This window comes from Lagopus muta, chromosome 2 (genome assembly GCF_023343835.1).
Source record: "Lagopus muta isolate bLagMut1 chromosome 2, bLagMut1 primary, whole genome shotgun sequence".
NCBI classification, from domain to species: Eukaryota; Metazoa; Chordata; class Aves; order Galliformes; family Phasianidae; genus Lagopus; species Lagopus muta.
Genome location: NC_064434.1, coordinates 49,231,515 through 49,256,461, shown reverse-complemented (window position 1 = coordinate 49,256,461; position 24,947 = coordinate 49,231,515). Strand labels below are relative to the sequence as shown.

Genomic DNA, 24,947 nt, shown 5'->3' with positions numbered 1-24,947 from the left:
TCAACTATAGAAAAAAAAAGTAAATGCTGGTCATGACAGTGCTAGTATTCATTCTCCTGAAACTTCTCAAATAATTTTTTATGTTATAGTATGTTCTCAGAGAACAAACAAAAAGGAAGGAGTAAATGTTTCCTAAATTTTGTTCTGTAGTTCAAAATATAGTTCTAAGGTATTATGGAACAGTTAGATAGTTTTGCAGAACTTTAATTCATATTTTATTTACCAGTTTTCTGTCACTTGGTTATTTCATTTACATGTGTGGCAGAACCTGGTTACAAACTTCTCATTCCAAAGTAACGTTTGTGATTTTTATCAAACTTCTGGGTGTTGTGATTTCAATGTTCTTGTGGGTGTGAATAATTATGACTGGACATGCAGCACTTCAGAAGTTCTGATATATGTCTTGTGAATCTTGGATTAAGATTTTATGTGACTCACAGAATAAGAATATTTATCAGCTTTCTTTAAAATATGCTAGCTCCAATGATGGCAACTGAATGGCATTGCTTACTGACATGGAGCAAAGCTTCTTTGGATGTTTTTCTGAACCTCATTTCACATAGAAATAAGCTTGACTGAACCCTTATGCATGTTTTATGTTGAGGCAGCTCAAAGGTATTAGTGGAAATGCTGGACTGTGCAATTCAAGACTCCCAAGTATGCGTCTTTGACTTTGCTTTTCTTTGGGAAGGAAAGAAGTCTGCAGAAGCTGACCTATTTTCTTCTGCTGACAGTACAGTGCCAATTTCCTGGTTGTCTACAAAGGATGCTGGTATGCTTTGCAATCACTTTTAGCTCACTTGACATGGTACTGATGCTCACACAGATGTCTTCTTGGTATACAATTATGGAAATGAGCCTAAAGTGTACTTAATCAATGAAAAAATAACAGTAATAATTAGAGCAAAATATACCCAGCGTGCACTGTCAGAGAGAAGTAGTGATATTTCTCAATTATAAACAGGTGCTCTAAAGTACCAAACCATTTTCACATTTTCATACTAAAAGAAAACAATCTTTTTATGCCTAAAATAAAAGATACAATGCAACTATTCTCAAACTGTGATCTTAATGTTACTCTCAGCTTCATTATGAAAATCATCAGCCCAGCATGTTACTTATTTCTTGGGACATTACAGATTTCAGCTCACTTATTTGCTGTCAACATAGCAGTTTTAGCAAACTTATCACAAAGAATTCTTGCAGATTATTCATTCTCATGGCCTTCCATGTCTGCAAGTTTTCAGGCTGTTTATGAATATATTTTGGTATGCAACTGCGTATGTATTTGCATAAGAGGTTTTCTGCATTTATGTTATTTTGGAGACCTCCTTCACTCCCTTCTCCAATGTGCATAATGAGATATTACTGAAGAGATAAAGTTTTGAGAATGGCGATTACGTCTGTTGCATATCATGTCCCGATTCCTACCTGCATCCATGCAGTACACCATCATCTAATAGGAAGATGCTGTAATGTGTCTATTTGTTTATGGTGGAATATAAAATTGATGTTTCAATCTGAAAATTCAATACTTCTTTAAGAAGAATAGAGTTCCTCTGAAAGGGGATGCTCTATTAACTGCCACATCTCACAAGCATGGTGTAAGTGCTGTCTCTCCTTGATGCAGACCAAGCTGGGGGCAGATTGCATCCTAGCTGTGAGTCCCCAGTTGTGGTGTTAGATAAATACTACCGTTTTGTGAACTCTGAGGATAAGAGTAAATGAGTAAACAAAAGTACTTCTTGCCATGTATGGTTTAATCTGGGAACTCAGAATACTGTGGGAGTCAAAAATACCAACTAGATGAATTCAGGGTAGAAAATTCTCCTAGAGTTATCAAATACAAATATGAGGAATAGAAATTCTGGCTTATGATGTCCTGAGGTACATGTTTTTGCAAGCTGTAAGATTAAGTATCTTTGTAGAATTACTTTGATCCTTAGACTGCTTTCCTGTATCAGATGTGGGACACTGAGTTACATTGGCCTTTTCTTAGGAGACCAATGTCTCTTTAAGTAGCAAACTATGTATTGGACTCTGGTTGTTTAATTATTGTTATTACCATGTTCTGGACAGAGGAAAAAGAAATTCCACTTAGATCTTGGTCAGTTAACCAAAAGCTGGAAAGTATGGGGAAAATATGGTGTGGTATGGTATAAAAGGAGAAGCAGTAGTCCTGCTTATGTTGCTCACCTGAAAAGTATTTCAAGTGCTCTCATTTGCAGGATGTCCTTTGCCCACTGACTCTTTTCATGTCTCACTTGCACCCCAAAGAAGAAGGGTGGTGTGGCCTGGTCCACTGATGGGGCCATGGCTGGAGACCAGACCTACTGTGGAACAGCTGTGGCAGGGACTGATGAAATGGGTTCTTGTGCCCTGGGCAGGTTGGGGAGCCCATGAGGCTTAGGTGCTGTTACTACCCAGATGGATACTTCACACCTTTTCTGCATGGCAGGATGGCTCTGAACTCTATGCAAGACTCTTTCTCACTGTGAAATGAAAACACTGAGTTTAGTTTTTCTTAATGTGCGCTGTCTGACTAATGGAAAAAAAATGGTGCTAATAAAAAACAGTATTGCTGAAACAAAAATCAAGTGAGAAATATTTGTTTTCTTGTGTCCTTTTCCAGAAGGCAGAAGGAAAAGGCAGAGTGGGGGAAAAAAAAATAGAGTTATAAACAGTGCAGGAAAGATCATCTCAAGAAGTTGTTAAGAGGAATTTGAATTACAGAAAATTGAAGAGATGCAGACAGTTAGTCTGAAGTGCTGGAAGAGTAGCACTGTTTTAGAATTAGCAATGTCCTCAAGCAGGAAGATATGTCCACCAATGTGACACACTGGTATACCTGGGTGTCTGGAGCTGGCCACCAGGATACTCAGGATTAACTTGGGTTGTGGACAGGTTGCTGGTAACCCTTCAAGAAGAAGAGTGGATCAGAGTAGAAGAGTGTTGAGAAAATGTAATGATATTTTATATCCTTACTTGAGGAAAAGGCCTCTTGGTATCACATGGTTAATAGTACTATGGAGTATAATAATGGATTGCTTGAACTTCCCTTAATTAAAAAAAAAACAAACATATATATTAGAATAAAATGAGATGACCCCCAAAACACTTCTGAAGGAATTTTTAAGGAACTTAGAAAATTATCTAGAGGCATTTGAAATTAAGAAATTACTTGAAGAGATTAGTTATAATATAAGCATAACAGCTATTGAAGAGGCCTACATGCTATCAGGTCTTCAGATATTTATGCTCTGTGTTCAAGTTAATTAAATTCTGTAATAGACACAGAAGTAACATACAACGAGCTGATAAAATGCTCAATAAATACTCAGATCTCATTTCCAAGTTTTTACCCAGGGTAAACAGAACATGTTTACCCACCCAGAGATAACAGCAAGCAAAGCTCTAACTCTGGTGTCCATGGCACACCTGTCATGAGGAGGCTCACCCACAGTAAAATGAAAGTGCTCACTTCTTACTGTGTTTTTACTGTAGGCCAGTTCACAGGTCCACAGATGTCCTGGCCAATGAGGAGAAGATGCAAGTGGTGGAGTTTTTTCCTTAGGTTGTGTTACACAAGAATAATGTGATTGTATCTCAGTTGAACTGATGGACACGGCTTTCAATCAGATTTTGCATGTAGATGTGAGAGAAATGAAAGAAAGCAAAAGATGTGTACAAAGAAAAGCAGTGATTCCTCTTAAATTTGTGCTCATTTGCTATGTGCAATTATGCGTTGGTGAGCTACTACAACTGTAATATGAATGTGCTGATACTTTCACAGAATTTCCCAGATCATCAAAAGTCAATGGTAAGTTAAGATTGCTTCAAACGCAAACCATTCTATGCTTCTGTGATATACAATTGTTCATTATTAAATGTATTTCTGTTCTAAACAGAAAAAGTGAATTATAGATATTTACTCAGGCTTAACACCCTATATTACTATTGCGGGAAATTATAAGTTAGAGAGGAAGTATTCAAGAGGGAAGTTAGTCCTTGAGCAAAAATGCAAGCTTTTTTTTTTTTTTTTTTTTTTTTTTTTGGAAAGCCTAGTTCAAAGAGAATGTAGACATATAATTTGGGGATGCAGTGCAATTACCAGAAATAATTTAAAGTGGGTTACTTCACTTCAGTATGTCTCTTTGAAGAATAAATAGTAATTGTTTTAAATACATAATTACTTTAATATTGGCTCCTTTCAGCAAGTTGCAGCTTCCCTAGATTAAGCTCTAAGTCCTGTGCAACTGTCCACTCAAATTCTGTTTATTCCTTGAGCTGTCACAGTTCCATTATTAAAACCCTTGAAGCCCTTTGATGTATTCCTGCACATAAAAAGATTGGGGGAGACTTTCATGCAGCCTGATCTTTGCTCTGCTAACTTTTTTCAGCATAACTGAAGTCTGAGAACAAGTTAAAGTCATCATTAAAGAATTCTGCTAATAAAAACTATGTATTTTATAAAAGTACTTACTTCTGCATGAAAAAGTTCTTTGCAAAATCTTGCGTGTGGGCCTGCAGACATGGTCCTGATTTTTCAGGAAGAAACCCAGTATTGATGCTTAGCTATGTCTCTTTGGAAGGCACAGATTGCTCCCTATGCTTTAATCTTACAGCTAAGTACAATTCTCTGAAGCCTGCCAGGAGCAGTGTTGGGATTTATGCAGCAGGTCCTTTCTGGACAGTGCTGTGAGTACCATCTTGTGGATTCTGAGGTGCTGATCACCTGTGGCTTTCAGTGAGGCTTACTTGATCTACATCACTAGAATGACCATGACTGCTTTTTTTTTTGACTGATTTGTGAAGAGTGACAGCCATATCTGTGACTGACATTCTGCTGTCTTGAAGAGCAGCTGAGAGTTCTCTGGGCTATCCTGTGCAGAGTTAATAGACAAATGCCAGCTCTGCGCAAGCACTTAAAGTAACTATACTCTAAGGCTTCATTTATTGCATGCCTTCTCCACTTTTCAGAAACCCTGTAATTCTTTGGCTGGTGAGGTGCAGAGATCCCGACTTCAGTGTAGGAACACTGCCTAGAGGCTGGCAGAGGGGGGCACTCCAGCCTTAAAGTTGAGGTAACAGCTTCGTCATGCACAGAATTTAATAATCCAGTTCAAAGGGACCTTCGAAGATCATCCAGAACAACTGCCTGATCTTTTCATGGCTAACCAAAAATTACATTATGTTATTGATGGCATTGTCCAAATGCCTCCCGAACATTGACAGAGATGGGACATCAATCACCTCTTTAGGAAGCCCTTCCAATGTTTGACCACCCTCGTGGTAAGGAAATGTTTCTCAATGCCCCATCTGACTCTCCATGGTGCATTTTGTGCCATTCCTGCCCTACAGTCAGTAACAAGGAGCAGAGTCCTCTGCTTCCCCTCCTCCAGGAGCTGCAGAGAGCAATGAGGTCACCTCTCAGCCTCTTCTTCTCTAGACTGGGCAGCCTAAGAGTTCTGACTCTTCTCACAGTAGCTGCCTTCCAGCCCTGTTTCTGGCTTTGTTGCTGTCCTCCAGATGTTTTCAGGGACTTTACAATACTTTTTATGTTATGAAGCCCAGAACTGCACACAATATTCAAGGTGAGGCTGTACCAGTGCTAAATGCAGTGGGAGTATCACCTTTTTTGACCACCTGGATGTGCTGTGTTTAACGTACCCCCAACATGCAGTTTGCCCATTGGCTGTCAGGCACACTGCTGGCTCCTGCTGAGCTGCTGCCATCTGTACTCCCAGGTCCCTCCCTGCTGAGCTGCTTCCCAGCCACGTGTCCGGCATTGCTCCAACACAGGTGCAGAACCTGGGGCATCTTATTTTGTTGAACTTCAGTAGCTCTGAGTTTCCACCAGATCCCTAAAACCTGTAGAAATACCAGAGGAACCTGTGGATTTTCTCTGAAGTAAGGGTGAAAAGGAAAAACAGACTGTCATTTTCCTATGGTTTATTTCAGGGAAAAAATACTTAATGTTTTTCTTCTTGTTTATTTTATTCATTCAAGATGCAGCCATTAACAAATTCATGCTGTTTTTGTAATGTACAAGAAAACCTGCTGAACTCCATATTTTAGCCCAAGTCTGATCTGAATAACTAAAGTTCAGTTACCTACAATTTCCAATCTCATTTTTATTGATTTTCACCTTAGGAGAAAGACTTCTCACTGGAGAGCAGCAATACACAGAACCTACATGTACTTAATCTAAATCATTTTGTAAGCCTTTCTTTATAAGGAAGAAAGCATTATACAGAACAGGAAAAAAAGAAACAGTAGGTGTTAAGCTCTGAAGGAAGCCTGCCCATCATTTAGTCTGACATCTAACAATATAAAGATAACTGTTTTATCATAAAAACCTGTAACTAAGTAATATTGATACAGCATTGTGAGACTTACTGGTTTTCACATTTTACTTAGAATTCCAGTATTTTAGAATACATTTTCTGTAGGTGTTCTGCTGGCCCTCAATTTCGCCTAAAGGTGGCAGCAACTTCCTTCAATAGAAAATTTAATCTGTTGCTGTGTTGTAGATTAATCCTAATATTGTCTAGGCTCTGTACATTAGACTCGCTTCTAGCCAAGTAAATGGAGATGTACTCTGTGCTTACTTTCTGGAGCAAAGAGCTTTCATTGTGAGATAGAACATCCCTTGAATGTTTGCTAATAGTTATCTACAGGTAACTTGCAGTGTACTGTAATAAAAGCAAAGTAGCTAAATCTTTAGCTACTTGCATTTTATTGCTGTGGTAATACTACCGCAGAAATCCCCTCACTGTAGCTACCACTTCTCCAGAACACTCATAGGATGGCAGCTGCTATGACCCCAAAAACATGCACACACAGCTGTGTGTATATTTGGGGTGCCCTTCTTGCTGCACTGCATCCTCTATTATTCTTTGGGTTTTGGCTGCTCGGCTTGTCAGGATGGGAGGCCTGGGAATGGTCCCGTCGCCCTGCAGCAGAGGCGTCTGTGTCTGTTCCTGCAGGTATCACACATGATTTGCCAACTTGAGAAGCCAGACCGATTGCCCCTGGGTAAAGAGTTGTCAGTTTTACAAACTTCTGTACGAAGATGGTTTTGCGATCAAAGTGCCCAGGGACTGGAACTTTGGTGGCTCTCCATCCTCTCATAACCCTCCCTTGGAATTCAGCTCTGGGTGCCTTTCTTTCCCAGTTCATGAGGAGAGAAACAATATTGTCTAACACATTCGTTTCTTCTGTCCTGCCAGCCTATGCTGAATACTTTGGGAACAGGAGGCGTGCCTCCATCGTTTGGCCAGGAATAAATACTGGGAGGGAAAGTTCCTCATCTGGGCTCTGAAACCCTATGATTATCTCTGTAGCATAAATAGTGATTCAATATCCACTTAGCATTAGGACAGCCCCAACTGCAACTCCTCCATAAATGAGAGGGAGGGGGAAGCTGCACAGCTGTGAGAGTAAAGACTGAGCTGTTGGGAACAGATCGGGTAGCTGACAGCTTCTCAGCCCTTTGGGTAGATCTGAGTCTGCAATAGCACAACAGTGCATGAAACAGTTTAGCTAGCTGTAATGTATCGACCTGCTTTTCATTTTTTATTTTATTTTAAAGATTACCTTCTGAGATGGTTCTGCTGAAGACCTTCATAATGGCTGAATAGATCTAAACAAAAGCTGACCTGGCCTCACCAGCTCCACAAGGCTGAATCACACACAGCTTGTGCTTCAAGCTCTGAGTTCAGAAGGAAAGAAAGTGGAAAGTGTTTTGTGCCTCTGACCTCGCAAGTGTCATCTTCTTAGCAGCTCAAATCACCCCTCAAATTTATTCTATTACTCATCCTACTCCCTGACATCTGTTTCATCGTTTCCTGTCCAGGCAGTGATCCAAGCTACCAAAATAAATATATATATATTTTCTTGAAGCAGAACACCTTGTCGGTAAGCTTGCAAGATGGCAAGACACTGTAAATATTCCTGACTCTGTGAATCTCTGTCATTACAATCTGAAAATCTGAGAGAGAAAGGATGATTTAAAGATGTGTATTTATACAGAACTGTTTTTTGCTTCTGTGTGACACACCACACGCATCCTGCTCAGTGCCCGTTGCTGCTGATGTCATTGTTTAAACTCAGTGGTGTGTGGCATCAGTAGCAATGTCATCGATAGGGATACGTCACTGATTTACGCTCTGCAGTAAATAAGCACCGCTTCCTAAGAAGTTAAGATGAACATGAGTAGATCAATAGTTTATCTTGATCAGCCAAATTATTTGGATGGTAAAGAGTCATCAGCATCTCAGTATTATGACTGAAACTAGAGGCAGACAGAACATTAATAAACATTAGTAACTACAGAGCTATGACAGTAACACCACGTGGGGGATCTGCTCTGTTAAAGGGGCTGGTGCTGATCTAATTTCCTGGGACAAATGTAAATTCATTACTTCATCAAAGTTATTTAAATTATCGGTGAGAATCAGAGTTTGGCCATCTAACCAATGCTGATTTCTGTAGTATAATTTTAAAGCATCAACTGCATATGCTAAAAACATGTAACTATGGCTAAACCATTCACCACTGCTTTATACTACCTTTTAGTAACAGTATCCCCATATTCTCTGGAGGAGCTAAAAATAGGGATTTCGTTTTATTAGAAGTGTGCAGAAGTCCCATCAATGCTTTGGGTTGCAGAGCCAGGCCCCTGCAATCACAGGTGGCTGTGCAATGGGCCTCTGCCTGTGGAGAGCAGTCCTGAAGTCACACGACCTTTCCTCCCACAGATCCTCCAAGCACTTTATAAAGGCAGTTAAGCATTGTAAGTACACATATGATATCTATTTAAATAGCAATAAGCCACATTAGGCAGAGAATATGCAATCTGCTGACATATATTACCGGTGGCTGAATGCAGCACTGCTTGTGAGACACCTCACACATATGCCAGTTAGTTTCTCACTACAGTTTGGCAGTTTATTGATGTAGGAATACACAGAAAATTAGATTCAACTGGAGTCCCAACTGTGTAAATTGCAGTCAATACTATCTGTCATGATAATGGTGTATCTTCTAAAGGGGACCCAGTAAGCACTGATTGTTTAAATCAGCCACCATGCATCAGTTTTGAAGATAATTGATCTTTTCTTGATGTGAATTGAGGTGCACATTAGTATGTGCAACAAAGGTTTTTTGATACACTGCAGGAAGTTTCTGGAGATTACCCTGGGTAAGAGGCCATTTAGATTTTATTTAAAAGCTGAAAATGAATTCTTTTTATTCCACGTTCTTTTATAATATGTGGTGTAGGCTTGCCTCTTAATAAAGAGTTTTGTTTTTCTAATGGGTAACTTTTTACAGAGTAGTCATGGCACATGTGAAAATGATGACAGACAAACCACAGTCAATTAAGGAACTGATCTGGCTCACTTAATTCTGAAAAAGTTTTGATGATTTTGTGAATCTCCAAGATATGTGGTGCATTTTGAGGTTTCTATTCCTGACCCTTGACACTGATCCTTTTCCTGGCAGCTACAGAAATCTGCTATGCTGAATACAGCTTCTCTTGCTCATAAGCAGACTCATGGGGTTACTCTGTGGTGCAGTGCTCCCTGTCAGCAGAAATGGCCAGTGCGGTTGGATTGCTCAGCACTACCTCTGAACAGACCTTGTTTTTTTTTGTGTTAAATAGGGCTGCAACAGTGCCGATGTTACATGATATCTCTAGTAGCCTCAGTTCATGTGACTTGTTCTTTTTTTTCTTATATTCAGATCAGGCCAATAGAAGGGATAATTACAGGGAAAATGGCTAGTGGAACATTCTTAGGGGAGACACAAGAGAATTTAACTGATGTTGAATGTAAGAACAGATCTACATTTATGTGCAGCTATTCCTAAGTTTTTGTATATATATTCTGAAAGTAATTTCCTGGGCAAAAGGAGATGGATTTACATATCTCTTATTTTGATAGATTCTACTTTGGTCACACTGATAACATGCCTAAAAGTTCCATGGTAACTAGTTGTTCAGCTGACACTGAAGCAAGAACATCTGAGAATCATAGAATGGCTTGGGTTGGAAGAGATCTTAAAGAGCACCTATTTCCAACTCCCATGCGAACCTGCCATCTTTACAGGCAGGTAATCTTGATCTTGTTTCTGAAAAAATAAATAGATATGTATACATATATCTAGGCAGGCAAATACATTTAAAAAATAAAAAGCCTTGCAAGTGGGACTGCTTTTCTCTATTCAGGTTCCTCAGTTTCTGACAGAATGTCCATGAAAAGCAGCAAAACTTTTATGTGATGTATGGCAGTGAAGTGAGGGTATTGGAATGGAGACTTCATGCTTTAATTTCCATATCACCAATTCAGTATCTGACCTTTGATTAAATCCCATAATTGTTGTACAACTCAATTATTCTTCCAGTGGCCTTGTCTTTCACCTTCATTAATTCCTATAATGCTACTAATGCTTCAGAGTCTTTTAGCAGAAAAGTTTTAAGAAATTTGAAACATTGTAATATGCAATAATAATGATGATAAATATCTTGTTTGTGCCTGTATATGTTTCTGATTTCTTACTTTTTTTCCATTCTGCTTTTTTAACCCATAGTTTCTCACACAGTCCTGTATGGAGTTTACTGGAAAGATGCATTTGCTAAACAGTGTGCATATTATTGTCTTCCACAAGACCATATGCATCCATCTGGGGGCAACCAATATGTTTTTATATGCTTCTTTACTTATACCCAAATAATATTCTATGCAAATCATAACTTTGCAGATATTTGAAACAGAATATGGTAATGGAAATACACCTGGCACTTAATTAGAATACAAAAAATTATTTCTATGTTGAGACCTATGGATGAATAAAACTTCCCCATATCGGTGCTCAACTCATGCATAAAAGGAGTTGGAAAGAACCACTCTATGTGTTCCCTCTTGTAGAGTTGATGTTTCCTAATATTACTGTTTCCGGCATCAAGGGGAAATGATGCTAAGAAACCCAGGGGAAAATGTGATAAAATCATAGTTTCTGTCTTCAGTGTGTTTCCAAAGAAGTTTTTCTTAGGCATTCAGTTCCTAATTATTCAAAGTTGTTTTTTTTTTTTTTTTTTTTTTACAACTTTTTAAAAGTTTACTTGCGTATGGAAAAATCTATAAATTCCAAGGAACAGTTGTAAAGAGGTTGTGCTGGTAACTGAATAAAAGACTGGATTGTGTTAACTTAACTAGGTGAAACAAATGTTATTTGTTCATTTTTTGATAACAGTAAAAGAAAGCTAAAATTTGTGGGGAAGAAAAAACAAACCCAGCAAGCACAAAAACCAACTCCAAAACATCATGTATTTATTTGGCGTTCGGGGCTGTATGCCTCTTCTGTGTAATACAAAGGTCCATAATATTCATGTTCGTACAATCTACCACCCATATGAAAAACATCAACATCTTGGAAATATTCATAGTGAACTAAGGGATGGAGCAGGTTATTCAAAAGTATCGATAAAGTGCTTCCTGAAATCACTTTGAACCATAGTTACATTTTTCTACATGCTTGTCTATAAAATCCTTGCCTGCATACACAAACAAGAGTTCACCAGCCCCACTGTAACAGTTATCTGTTCAACTGTAAAGTAAATGTTGTGAGTTTGGAGAATTTTGCATGTGTAATGAATCTATTTGTCTGCCTAGAAGTTTGAGAAATGGTGAAAGCAGCTCTCAGATGTCATTCTCTTTTATTCAGACTGTGAGGAGCATGACAGCATATGAAAGATTAAGTATTTTCTCTCAAAAATCCAGAAGAATGTATTATTTTTGCATACATGTCTGTCAGAACAACACAGAACTCTCCTGTCCTCACAGAAGGAGCTTTCAAAATTCTGCTTTCTCTAAACCTTAGGCCTTAGGTATGACTGGAACTTATCACACTTTCTCATGACACACGTCTGAAATAGGAAACCTCACATTGGTTATTATTGTTACAGCACTATTTTTTAAAATTTTCTTATTTAATGGAGAGTGTGGCATGCTGCCATACCCAGTTCCAAACAGAATTACATTTGAATTCTGCATATAGCCAGGAAAAAATGAATGAAGAGGCCACAAAGACCAACAGAAGTGTGGATTTTTTTTCCATTTTCTGAAACTTTTTTTCCTTAAATAAGCATTGGAAGAAAAGATTGTGATAGTACAGGAAGAGAAAACTGTGAGGGGGAAAAAAAGTCAATACTATGTAAAATATGACTGTAATGAAAAATTACTTTCTTTAGATGTACATTTGCTTTGAAATCCATGCTGGGTCTCCTAGTACTTGCTGAGCTTAACTTTAAGCCCTGAAGCTATGATTTAAAATAATATATATTTGCTCTTTCATCTCTATGCTCTATTGTATCATTTTCCACGAAAACACCTGGAAGGATCCTTAGAGCTCCTTATGAACTTTGACTCTGGAGATTTTCATCTTTAGATCCTACTGTGAAATGATACTGCACATGCCATGATCTGAAGAGCTGTCAGTGTTTTCTTTCTAATCTTTGGTATAAAATGTAATATATATTACAGGAAATGTGCAAACATATTCACCTGGCTAGCAGCCTTCTGCAGATTTGTTTCTTTTTCAGACTGCAATCTGAGTTCATTTTCACTTATAAAACCAATATACTGGTCTGTTTGCAAGAAACATCCTAAGAATTCCTAAATCTAGAAGTTTTAGGTATGTTAATCTGCATACAAGTTTTGAGTACCTATTTCCAAAATCATTTCAGGTTTGAAGCTATTTCATCTTTTTCTTTCTGTTATCTTTATTTTCCCCACTTTTTTTTTTTTTTTTTTTTTTTTTCCTATTATCTCTTCAGAAGGACTTTGCTCTCCATGCCAGTGAAAGGGACCTCAGGCCCTTCTCTTTATCAGATGCTCATATTTCTCCTTTGCAGTTGAAAACCCACAAAATCTTCAGAGAATGTTTGTAAACTAAAGGATATTGAATTCACTCTGAAGTCAATTAGTCAGTAATGTCCTATGGTTAATCAATGGGAAAAGATAAAAACAACCATTGAAGAGTGGTTGCTAAAGCAACTTACTTATATGAGCTCCTTTATGCCACTTGGCACCATTCTTACAATAATTTACACAACTATATGCAATAATATGTAATTACTGTGTGCAACCTCAAGAAGAGAGACTTGCTTGCATTCAGTAATAGTGTTCCAATCAAGTGGGAAAAGTGGTAATTTCCTATCCATCACATATTCCGCGTTAGCAATGCATTTTCCCTGCATCTGAGCTTATGAAATGAAAACAGTTCCATCAAACAGGTAAATGCTTTTTACAGTTTTTATCCTAAAGAAAAACAAAAACAAAAAAACAAAAAACAAAAACACACACAAAAAAAAAAAAAACAAAAAAAGAAAATCATCACATAATCAGCAGGGTGCTAGAAGTATATCAGCAATCAGGGATTTGACAAATCCCTGATTTGACAAATTGACAGGGATCTCTTGGAAAGAGTCCAGCGGAGGGCCACGAAGATGGTGAAGGGCCTGGAGCATCTCTCCTATGAGGAAAGGCTGAGTGAACTGGGTCTGTTCAGCCTTGAGAAAAGGAGACTGAGAGGGGACCTGATCCAGGTCTATAAATATCTAAGGTGTGGGGGGCAGAATGGTGAGGCCGGACTCTTTTCAGTGGTGAGTGGAGACAGGACAAGGGGAAATGGCCAGAAACTGGAGCATAGGAAGTTCTGCACAAATGTGCGCAAGAACTTCTTTACAGTGAGGTGACGGAGCACTGGAACAGGCTGCCCAGGGAGGTGGTGGAGTCTCCTTCTCTGGAGATGTTCAAGACCTGCCTGGATGCCTACCTGTGCGACCTGCTGTAGGGAACCTGCTTTGGCAGGGGGGTTGGACTCGATGATCTCAGGAGGTCCCTTCCAACCACTACAATTCTGTGATTCTGTGATTCTGTGATAATCAAATAATCTTTCTGTCTTCAGCTGAGCTTCCTGCCATTTTGAGTTAGCGTGCCTGGAAAAACTAAGAAACACAAATATCTGTTGTCACTATGTAGTGGGAACAGTCTAGTATCTTCATATACATTTAGAGAAATAATGGGTTTAAAAGACCAGTAAACGCTGACTTTTAAGAACGGTTGATTCAAGTAACGCAACGATGCAACATCTACACTCAGATTTTAAATGTACTAAGAAAGGCACTAGGCTGGCACTTCTGCAGACTTAAAAATCTCTCAGCCCTGGCTGTTCCTCCACATGACTGTCAGCAGCTGTAGCAAACTACTTAATTCTGGGAACTGCAAGTTATAAGTTGGTGTCATGGAGCCTGAGCAGCTGCAGAGAATTACTTAGTTTGCAAGTGAGATGTTCATTCAGGGATTGAATTGGGATTCTAATTTTTGCAGTTGCAGTCTTGGAAGCCTCCTGGTACCATCCACCTTCAGCAAAGCATTTCTTGCTCAGGGCAGAAGCCTTTTTTTAGATTTTCAATATTTTGCTAACTTGATTGTTGGCATGTACAACTAAATCTGTGATTTGGCACAATTTCCAGATTTATCTCTGGATGTTCCTGGAAAGTCTCCCTCTCTCAATCTCTTTTGTATTATTTTTTAACAGAAGCATAACCACAAGGAGATAGTGAATATCTGTCAAAATCCTTGGATCTGGTTATCATCTGGGAAAACATGCTTTAACCAAAGCATGAAGAATGTCTTTTTAGACATGGAAGTTACTGCCCTCAAAGACTGGAGGACCCTTTTTGGCACAGGATATGCAAACGGGCAGATAAGATGACCTGATGCTTCTTCCTGCCTTCACCTTCTACTAATTTGCTTATTTACATCTATGGGATTAGAATGCATTTTGAGAGCTGTGATGTCTGGGCCATTTTTTTGTCTTAGTTCAGTAATGTTTCTGACTGGGAAACCGTAAATGCAGCTCACTTGATGTCCTCCAAACACAGGAACAGCCTGATGCCTCTTGGATTAGTTCAGTCCATGCAGTGATTAAAAGACCTTATGTGAAGCTTAAACAAAGTTGTTTTTCCTTCAGTCTAGCAACCAGCAATCACGCTACTAGGCCTAGTTCTCTACTCTGTTGTGATGTAACCCTGCTGGTTTCAACAGAGTCATGCTGGTGTTGAAATTATTTAAAGGATCAGCGAGAGAAATGTAGAAGCTGAAATGTAGAGACCATTTAAAAATCTTACAAATTTAGAAAATCAAAAGGCAGTTTTTATTCATTTATTTGTTGCTATTATTTTTTCCCAAGACATGGATATTTCAGGAGACCTTTATCAAATAAGAGATAGAGAAAGTAAAGTCTGGACATTTTTTTCCCAGGTGTCTATTTATCTTTCCCTCAGTTCATCACTGCTCTTTCCTCAGTGTATGCTTCGGAGCATTGTTTAGCACATGGAGGCTCCTGCCATTTCCTCCAGGAGCTTGTCTGAACGCTGCAACTGAGCAAAAAGAGTACTTTTCCTACTTTTGTTCTGCTTTGTATTGATTCCTCTGATTTGAATGTTTTTCCACATATTGTTTTTTATCCCCTCACACCCTAACAAGATATTATCTTATAAGATAGCACAATCTGTTACGAAATACTTCTGGCTTGCCAGAAGTTTTTATTAGACACTTTAATAATGATGCTTAGGAGCGAACTGGGAATTGCAAAGAACAAAGAATCTCCAGATGTCCTAACAATGTACAATGTAGAATTTGAAGAATATTTCTCTACTTGAGATGTTTCTCATTTTCCTTTGGAACAGTACGATCCTGCATTATTCTTGTGTGATTTATGTGAATACAATTTCATTTACAGTTTGTCTCATATTAACCCTGTACCCTGAATTTGTCTGGTTTACTACCAAAAGTGCACATTTTGCTACTCCTATTCTGTGTGTGGTTCTGAAAACTTACATTGTTAAAAATGCTGTATCTGAATGTAACTTCTTGCAACACACCTTCCCAGACAGGGAAAAAAAAAGCAGAGAAATTAACCATGAGATTTTGACATATGTCTTCTGAACAACAAGCTAATTCTCAGCTTCCACATTTTGTGCTATTTGAATTGCGCTGTGCAAAGTCACATGCTTTAAGTTAATTGCTCCCATGCAAAGCTTGTAGGAAGCAGAAAAGCAGAGTTCCTGTGGTAAGTTTTTTGGGGCTGAGCTCTGCCTGAAATAGAAAAATTCTTTCTCTACTCTGGTTTCCATCTTCAGTTTCATGTTTGTCTTTTTTTTCACTTTCTTCTTTATTTATTTATTTTTTTTAATCTGCAAAAAGGTATACTTGAATCTTGAGGATTTGTCATGATTATATCATTTCAGCTGTCATGCAAGCTTAATCAGTAGAAGAATAATACTTGACCAAGTAGCATAGGGAATGCAGGAATAAGAATGGACTATTTCAAGGAACAAGTTTTTAATTCCAACATTTTGTTTAAATATGTTAACGTAAACATGTTTTCTTGTATGTTACCAATCCTGTCTTTGCAGGCATAATGACTGTTCTGGAAAATGCTGTCAATGGATTTTCCATTACTGGGCACATATAATGAATGGGAAAAAGTGCAGAGAGGTACCAGTTTAAAGCTTTCTCATTTTCATTAACAGCATTTCAAGGGAAGTTACTCTCGTTATTTTTTTTTTCTTTCCAAAACTTACCACTACTTTTCCTCACTTACATTTGGATTTTTAGCAGAACTGTTAGTCACAATCAGTTCACATCTTTAAAAAGAATTATGGTCTTTCATTTATACAGTGGAAAACAGTCCTGTAATTCATCAAGTTTTGTTCCTTAACAGTACTTCCTTAACTTCTATGCTAGTAGGAAGATTAAGCTACTTTCTAGAGGCTACCTATCCCCAAAGACTTCCTCTAACACTGTGCTCAGTTCTGGTGAGCTGTAAAACCCTTAGCACAGGCAAATTGTTTGGGTATATACTGCCACGAACTCAGTCCTATCAACCTAAGGCCAAACTGATTCTTGCTGGAAATGGAGAAAAAAATTGAAAATTTAGAACAGAGTATTTTACTTAGATTAAATGAATGAGTCAGTTAGGATGACCACTTCTTTGGAAAACTGCCATTCTTGTTCTTGACGAAATCAGAAGGTAATCTGCCTTTTACTGAAAAAAAAAAAAAAAAAAAAGGCCAATTTAAACTATGTTTAGAAGAGAAGGGCTGTTTTTTTTAACTTAAAGGAGCTTATTAAATTTGTTTTGCATCTAAATCTGACTGTACATTGTTGGATATATTCAAGTAGTTTGTCTTGTTAGAAGTGTGTGTGTTATATTTATGGAAATGTCTTTCAGCCTAAAGGATCCCAGTGTGCTTATGAATACTTTAATTCATTACTGGAATGAATTCTCTTTCAATAAATTATGAGGTAAGTCTAACAGAAGTCAAAGTGATAACTCTAGAATTGTTACAGGCAAGAAAAGAATGTGTTGGTTTTTCTCTTTTTCTTTCCATTTAGAAATGCAGTTGTGCTATTATATTTGTTAAAAAGTATTTTGGTGTGTTCTCCTTTATGAGACCAATGTGTCTATGCATACTTGAAATGAACCAATTTTATTCATTCCTCTGTGTTGATTAGAATAAAAGTCTCTGTGGGAGAGAGAAACTGCAGTTATGAAAGGCAGCCCCAAGCCTTCCAGAAGTTGCACTCTTGCTAAACCAGCAATTAGTGGGTAATTTCATGAGTTATTGAGTGAAGCTGGTAAGGTGTGGGTTATGCGGGTGGTATAATGATGTATTTTGGGCTTGTAACCCATAATTCTGTCTGTTCTTTTGCTTTTTTTATGGGGGTTATAACTTCACTGAAGCTAGTGTTCTATGGGTGTTGTAATATCCAGATAGAGCACATGACTGAGAAATGCTGTGTAAGTTTAAAGCAGACACAGCTGTAAAGAAACAATAGAAAAGAGACTACAAGCATGTTGACATATCAGGGCTCCAAAACTGGAAAAGCTGGAAATCTGAAGGTGGAGGTGTTGAAGGGTAGTGCAAGGAGGCTGAAGAAACCCTAGGGAAACTGTGGAAAATTGTGAAACTGTTTAGGCTGTAGCTTACTGAAAAAGTAAGATAAATGTGGGAGAATGTTTAACCATTTAGCTACTTTTAAAAGAGGTCTCATACTGCAAGGGGAAGTCCACCAGTCTAGGGGAAGGGAAGAGAAGGAAGGGAAGAGCAGAGGTGAGGTATGGATATCTTTCCTGCTTCAGGAAGAAAGAAGCTTTAGAAATTCCAAAGACTGGAGCAGAACATTTTGCTTCAGATACGGAGTCTCATACATTTTGTGTGTCTTATTCAGATTATACCCACATGCCTGTGAACATACTGCCTTATAGCACACTATAATTTCTGTCCCATATACTTCTATTATCCTAAATCTCTGCCTTAGTTTCAGCTGGGACAGAGTTGGTCTTCTTCATAGTGTCTGGTATGATGCTATGTTTTGGTTTTAGGAGAAAAGCAACATTGATAGCACACTGATGTTTCTAATTGTTGCCCAGTAGAGCTCTACAATGCCAAGGACATTTCAGTTTTCTTGGTGATGGTCTGAGGATAGAATTACAACAGATGACTTAAATTGGCTGAAGGGATATTCCATACCACATAATGTCATGTGGAAGGAAAGTTTTGAAAGGCTTGGACATTCATGAGACTTCCTTCCACTGCTCAGGGGCTAACTGGGCATCCACTGGTGGATTACTTGCACATTACTTGCTATATGCAGTCATATGTATATTTGTCATTTTTACTCTTAATTTTCTCTATCTCAGTAAGTAGTTTTGTCTCAACCCATAAGTTCTACATTTTTTTGATTCTTTCCCCCGTCCCACTAGGAATGAGGGGAGTGAGTGAACTACCGCGTGGTGTAAGCCACCTGCTGCGTTAAACCACAGCAGTCTGTGCTGAAGAGAACTAAGTCAGTGACACTCTCAGATGTGATGAACTTAATAATTTATCTTGAGTGTTCTGTCCTTTGTCCACTTGCATCACAAATGCTGGGAGTTTTTTTAAAGTTCCAAGAATAAAATGCATGTAATTCCAGGAAAAAAAGACTGAATTTCAGAATGAATGGAAATTGATGGAAAAACATAGGTTTGGGAAACATGGTTCTACTTCAAAAGTACTTAGAAACAATTTCAATGATTAATAGGTTAAAAAAATATTTCCTATGGCTTTCAGATATTCCATCCCCCTTAGCCCTAATTATAAATTACTGTTTTCGTATGAACACAATCTTTACTCATTTGAATAAACATACAGAACTTTATACTACTCACAGCCTTCAGGATTTTACAGATATTTTTATGGAAATGTTTTATCATTTTTCAAAAACAGTTCTACCTCTGGGATGTTTAGTATAACCTTATTAATCATTACGCAGATAGGTTCTCTTGAAATATTGGTGCTGCTATCTAACTGGCTTGAGGCAAGCAAGCCAGAAATATCATCTGTGATTCTCAGTTAGTAGCTGCCAACCTCCTCACCCTTACCCCACGCTTTTCTGGGAAAATCACAGAATCATAGAATTGCTCAGGTTGGAAAAGACCTTAAAGATCATCAAATCCAAGCACAACCTAACTGTACTTCCCTAACTCTAACAACCCACTGCTAAATCATGTCCCTGAGCACTACATCCCAATGGTTTATAAACACATTCAGGAATTACCTCTTGTAATGAAAAGGGGAGCCTTCTCAGAGTTGTATAGATATGGCACCAGCAGATCTGCTCCTGTTAAGCCTGTTCCTGACAGATTCTGATGCTCAGCACCTTTTTACTAGCAGAGATAGGCCTGAAACAAAATTCTCAGCATAAGGCTTCTCAGTGTCAAGGATGTTCTATGTTACCAGTCTTTTGAAGTTTAGGCCTTTGTTGACTGTAAAGTTTCCTTATTGGTGTTATGCAATACTTTAAGTAGGAGTAATGGAATTAATTAGGAGTAACTTAGCAATTAATTAGGAGTAATTTAGCAATTAACTGAAATGCAAGTTAATGATTGCCTGTCTTCGCCATTCATAAGTCATTGATATGATTTTTCCTGAGGTAATGAATTCTTTAGTGATAGAAATTGCAAGAGGGTGCCCTTTTTGATTATCAAAATTCACTTCCAAATGGAAGAGAAGGAAATTGTGCATAGGTATGACTGGCTCAATCAAAGCATTTTTTGAGATCTTAGGAAATTCCCAAAAATGCTATCTGCAGTAGAACTTCCCAGAAATGACACCAAAGCTTTTCATGAACGTTCAGAGTTTAGAAGCAGGTCATTTATCACAGAAGAAGAAATAATGTTTTTTGAATGAAATATTGCATCTGGCTTAAAATAATGAATGGTGGAATCAATCACTTGGTTCATTGTATACTTAATAATCAAAAATATTGTCTTGTCCCTTTGATGCTGACATCAGGGAAAACACTATCTTTCATATCAGCAGGCTGGGGCTGAACTGTAAAAGATAAATAATTTATTTAGAAGGTTCTAAATCTTCAAAACACTAAGCAGTTTCCACAGTGTACTGGGTGCCTTTGTTTCCCACTTGACCATAAGGTTAGACTCTGCATTATGAGCAACTGTCTGTTATGTAGCTTCTCCATCTAGGAATCATTTAGAGCTCATCAGAGCAAAATTTCCATGTAGGAAGAAGAAAGCTTTCAGAAGTGATCCTATTGCCCCCAGTCTTTAGATCAGAGATGAAATAACATCTGCTGTTGCAGTGCTTTGTTTTGCAAAGACTCTGATAAATTTATCCTACCATTTCCCCCTAATGATAGTCTAGTTTCTGCCTGTCACTAAGATTGCAGAGTATCTGCTCTCTGCTGGTTTGTAAGCCTCTTCTGACTTCTAGCCTACAGCTTGTCTGCTCATCTTCTGCACATTTATTCATAATCCATCATGGTCGTTCAGTTGAATGGCTAAGTACTGTTGTTTCCTTTATGTCTGTCCTCAATTTATATTTCAGGCAGCACACATTCTCCTTCAGTTTTTATTCTGCTTACCTAAACAAGTTAAATTGTTTACTTTTTCCTTGTACACAGAGCGGTACTAAGTACTGTAGATAAAACCTCAGTGCTGCTATGTACAATGGCATTAATACTTCCATATCTTATCTGAAAGTATCTGTTTAGAATAATTTTAAGGATCATGTTAGCATTTTTATTACCACATTACTTTAGTGATGTTGTTCTCCCTAAAACGGAACCACTGGGTTCATATGTGATGATATAATTTTAACAGAATCAAGATTTCACCCACTGCCTTTGCTTTATTTTTATGATTCTGTCATTTAGCAACTTATCTACTACATATTTTGACATTACCTATCCCTTGTCATACTTCTGACACTATGAGTCATACACTCTTTAATTCAGGGACAGTCATTTTTTTGGAGGTTTTTAATGCTACTGTAGCATTACACACACACGCACACCAAAACAACCAAAAACAAGAACAATGAAAAACCAACCACCATAAATAAGTCACAAAGTAAACATGGAACAGAACAACCAAGTTCTTTGCTGCTGTTATTTCTTCAGCAGTCAGAAGCAGAGGACTGGTCTTTGCTAAAATTTAGAAAGCAGAAACAGAAGAGTAGTTGTTGCTAGAGTCAGAAAGAACTTAACAATTCATAAATCTAGAGACCTAAACATCAACTGTACTTGCTTTAAAATACGTAAGTACAGCTTAGAGGGGATGAGAAGTCAATTTTCAGAATAAGGAGACACCACAGCTAAGTAAATACATGGAAAGACCAGACACTGAGGAAGGATATAAAAATGTGGAGGTATCTCAAAAGAAACCACAATCAACAAATACAGAAACAGACATTATTGGAAAAAAGTTGCAGTTCCATGAAATCTTAACAAGCCAAGCCACAAGTCTGTGTTTACAGCAGCTGTTCATTTCACAGCCATGGAAGACATGATGCTTGAAGATAAGCCAATAAGCCAACAAAGTACAGAAGTCAAGTGTGAATCCACTTTAATTTTTTTTATTTTTAAAACAATACTTTGCTCATTGTAAAACAATACCTTAGAGAGAAATTACTTGCCTGTTTAGACTCTGGGCCTAGCGAGCATACTGACAGTAAACTGTGCTTTGTTACTCCTACTGCATAGTTATATTTCATTTATGAGGAGAACCATGATGATGCTTTAGATCTTACTACTTCACCTAATTTAGCATGCATGATTCAAAAGCTTTAAGTTCAAACAGGCTACGGAGAAGCAAAGACCATTCCTACCTGCTCTGTGCTTGTTCTGTATGTTTTTTTCAGTAGGCCCTACCATGACACAGGAAAGGAGAATACTTGCTAGCGTTTTTTCACCAGTTAGAAAGACAGAGGCTTTTAATTAGTTTTTCATTTATTTTGATTATGGAAATATTTTTTTTTCTTCTTCTGGCTTCCAGTGGGAAGAAGGCAAATAGCTTCCAGAATACTGATGCTAAGATACATACAAAGAAGGTGGTTCCGACTAGTTGATAGTGACTGGTCAGTTTCAAATCTAAATGTCTCTGAAACTTACTTTGAATTAACTTAGATCAGAGTTTGTACTTTTCAGTAGGCTTTGCAGCAATTGCAGATTTTTTTAATTAAACCCACTATGCATGGTAATGCTAAAGAAAATATAGTCAGTCTATAGTCTCTGATTTCCAAGCTAAGATGAATGGAAATAATTGGTTTTAAGGAGGCAATGGAGAGGATATTAACCTTCAAGAGATCGTTGTAGTTTGAAAAACAGAGCCTGAAACTTCTGAAAATAAATTATACAGTACAAATCTCTTAAAGTATATAAAAGTCAGGTCTGTTGTTGAACTAAAGCAACATGCACAGGCTCTTTCATCATCTGATTGCTTAAAAAGGCTGTGCTCTGTGGCTGGAAATTAATAACATATTGAAGCTCTTGAAGTTGATGATATGAGAGAAATGAATTACCACTGGAACTAATACCAAACTATTTCAGTTAATGTTATCTCCTACTCTACTTCAAAAACTTAACCCAAAGCTGACCCAAAACACAATATCATCTTTGTAAAATCTCTACTTTCTGTTGGAAGAAATACAATGAGACTTATGATACATGCATTCTCTATATCTGAAGTACTTCCCACCAGAAAGTGCTTTTTGAAAGTGGCAGAGTTACACAGGGAAATCTGAATGACCTACCTTTGAGTGCACAGGACACTTCTTTGAGAGTTACCTTTCTCCTATGCCATACCACTATTTGAGAAAGCCCTCACCTCTGCATATGTGATTTTTCACTAAGCTTGCAGAACAGTCTCTGTTCAATCGTTCCAGCAGTCCCCATCAGTGACAATTCCTTCGGGTAGATGGTCATAAAGCAACCCAGCAGCAGTGAAATCTTCAAATTATTTAGGCTTCTACAGAGTAAATATTTGGTCTTCTACAAAGTAAGCATGTGCATTCAGGGACAGAGAATGGTCTGGAGGACATGCAGTTCAGAGAAGATTACAGAAGGTATTAGGTCATCTGCTTAAGTTTGTTTCAGATCTCTAACCAGTCTTCATATTTCTGGGCTCCTGAAATATTGAGTCAATCACTCTGTTTTTGATCAGGGCAAGCTTTACTAATTTCTTTATAGAGCACATATGGAGCTGTCACTGGACTCTTTAACTGACACATTTACAGTAATCATTCATCTGGCACACAGGCATTAGCACATAAAACGCTATGGTTGCAAAGTTAAATTTAATAATAAGATATTAAAAATGTTCAGCAGACTTCCCCACCTTTTTGCAGAAAAGAAGTCTGTAGGGTATCACATTTGCTCGTAGCTGGGCACAATAAACAAACAGCAGTCATCAACTGTGACCTGTTGGAGAAAAATGGTTCTCTCTTTATTGATAGGGCAGCTATATGATTTATTTTTTTCATGGAATGGTGAATTGGACTGGCCAAGCTTCACATCCACCTTACTTTAATTTCTGTGTATTCCACAGAAATGTCACTTGTCATAAGTAAAATATTGGTTTGTTTCTTGTTCTAAGGGATCTGCTGGCACAAAGCTTTGGCAGTTTTGCAAAGGTGTAACATAAAGATGTGAGGTTTGCCGTCCTGATGCATTACACAGAGTACTTTGGAAATATTTGGAAACCTCTGGAGGTGCAATGCTTCATTTTTCCTGAGGTATTTAAAGCTCTTGAAGAGTTATCCGCCCATTATTGTTAAGTGTTGCCATACAGGCTCCTTGTGTTTCAGTAGAATTGCCATTATTTAGGGCAGCAAAGAGGTGCTCAATGTTTCCATAGCTTCTAATTAATTGAATGCATGTGCCTAGCTTAGAGGCAACAAAGTATGGTACAAGCTGATTTGTACTCATCTCAGGTAAAATGTTTTGATTTTCATGCTTTCCAGCAGTAGCAATTTGTGCTTGAGAGTCAGTTAGTAACAGATAATTGTTAAAAGCTTTTAAAACCACTTATTTTGGCAAGACTGAGCAGGAAAAAAAAAAAAAAAAAAAAAGTCAGAGTCCTTAAACAACACAATATACAAACTAATGGTAAAAAATAGCACAGGAAAATTTTTTCATGCTGGAATGTATTAGCAGGGAAATTATTAAATAGAGCAAAAATCTCCTCCAGTGGCAGAGAAATGCCTTATCTTTCTTTACAAGCATTGTGAGGAAACCTGTTTTGAGGTGCAAATTTCTAGCTACTCATTTCTAGATACTAAGAAAAAAAATCACAAAACTGAAAAAGATTAGGACCAAAAGCAAAACTTGTGAGAAAAGCATTTTTACTTTTTGTCCTTGTTCTGGAAAAAAAAAAAAAAATCCCTTTTGCAGCACCTCTTAGCAACCACTTAATTAGTACATGACTGAAGATTTACTGCAAGGGTTAATCATTCAAATACTGTATGTAGCTCTTTCTGTATGAGTTATCCCTGCATTTCTTACATGCTTTGATAAACAATTGAATTACTGACA

General features: G+C 37.8%; 1 long non-coding RNA gene across 1 annotated transcript in view; it reads left to right on the top strand.

Moving 5' to 3' along the window:
• Positions 1 to 16,097: 16,097 nt before the first annotated feature.
• LOC125689248 (uncharacterized) overlaps positions 16,098 to 24,947 on the top strand; it is a 57,866-nt gene continuing 49,016 nt past the window's right edge. The window contains exons 1-3 of the long non-coding RNA XR_007375136.1: positions 16,098 to 16,140; positions 16,487 to 16,568; positions 17,305 to 17,378. This is a non-coding gene — a long non-coding RNA (uncharacterized LOC125689248). The remainder of the gene's footprint in view (positions 16,141 to 16,486; positions 16,569 to 17,304; positions 17,379 to 24,947) is intronic.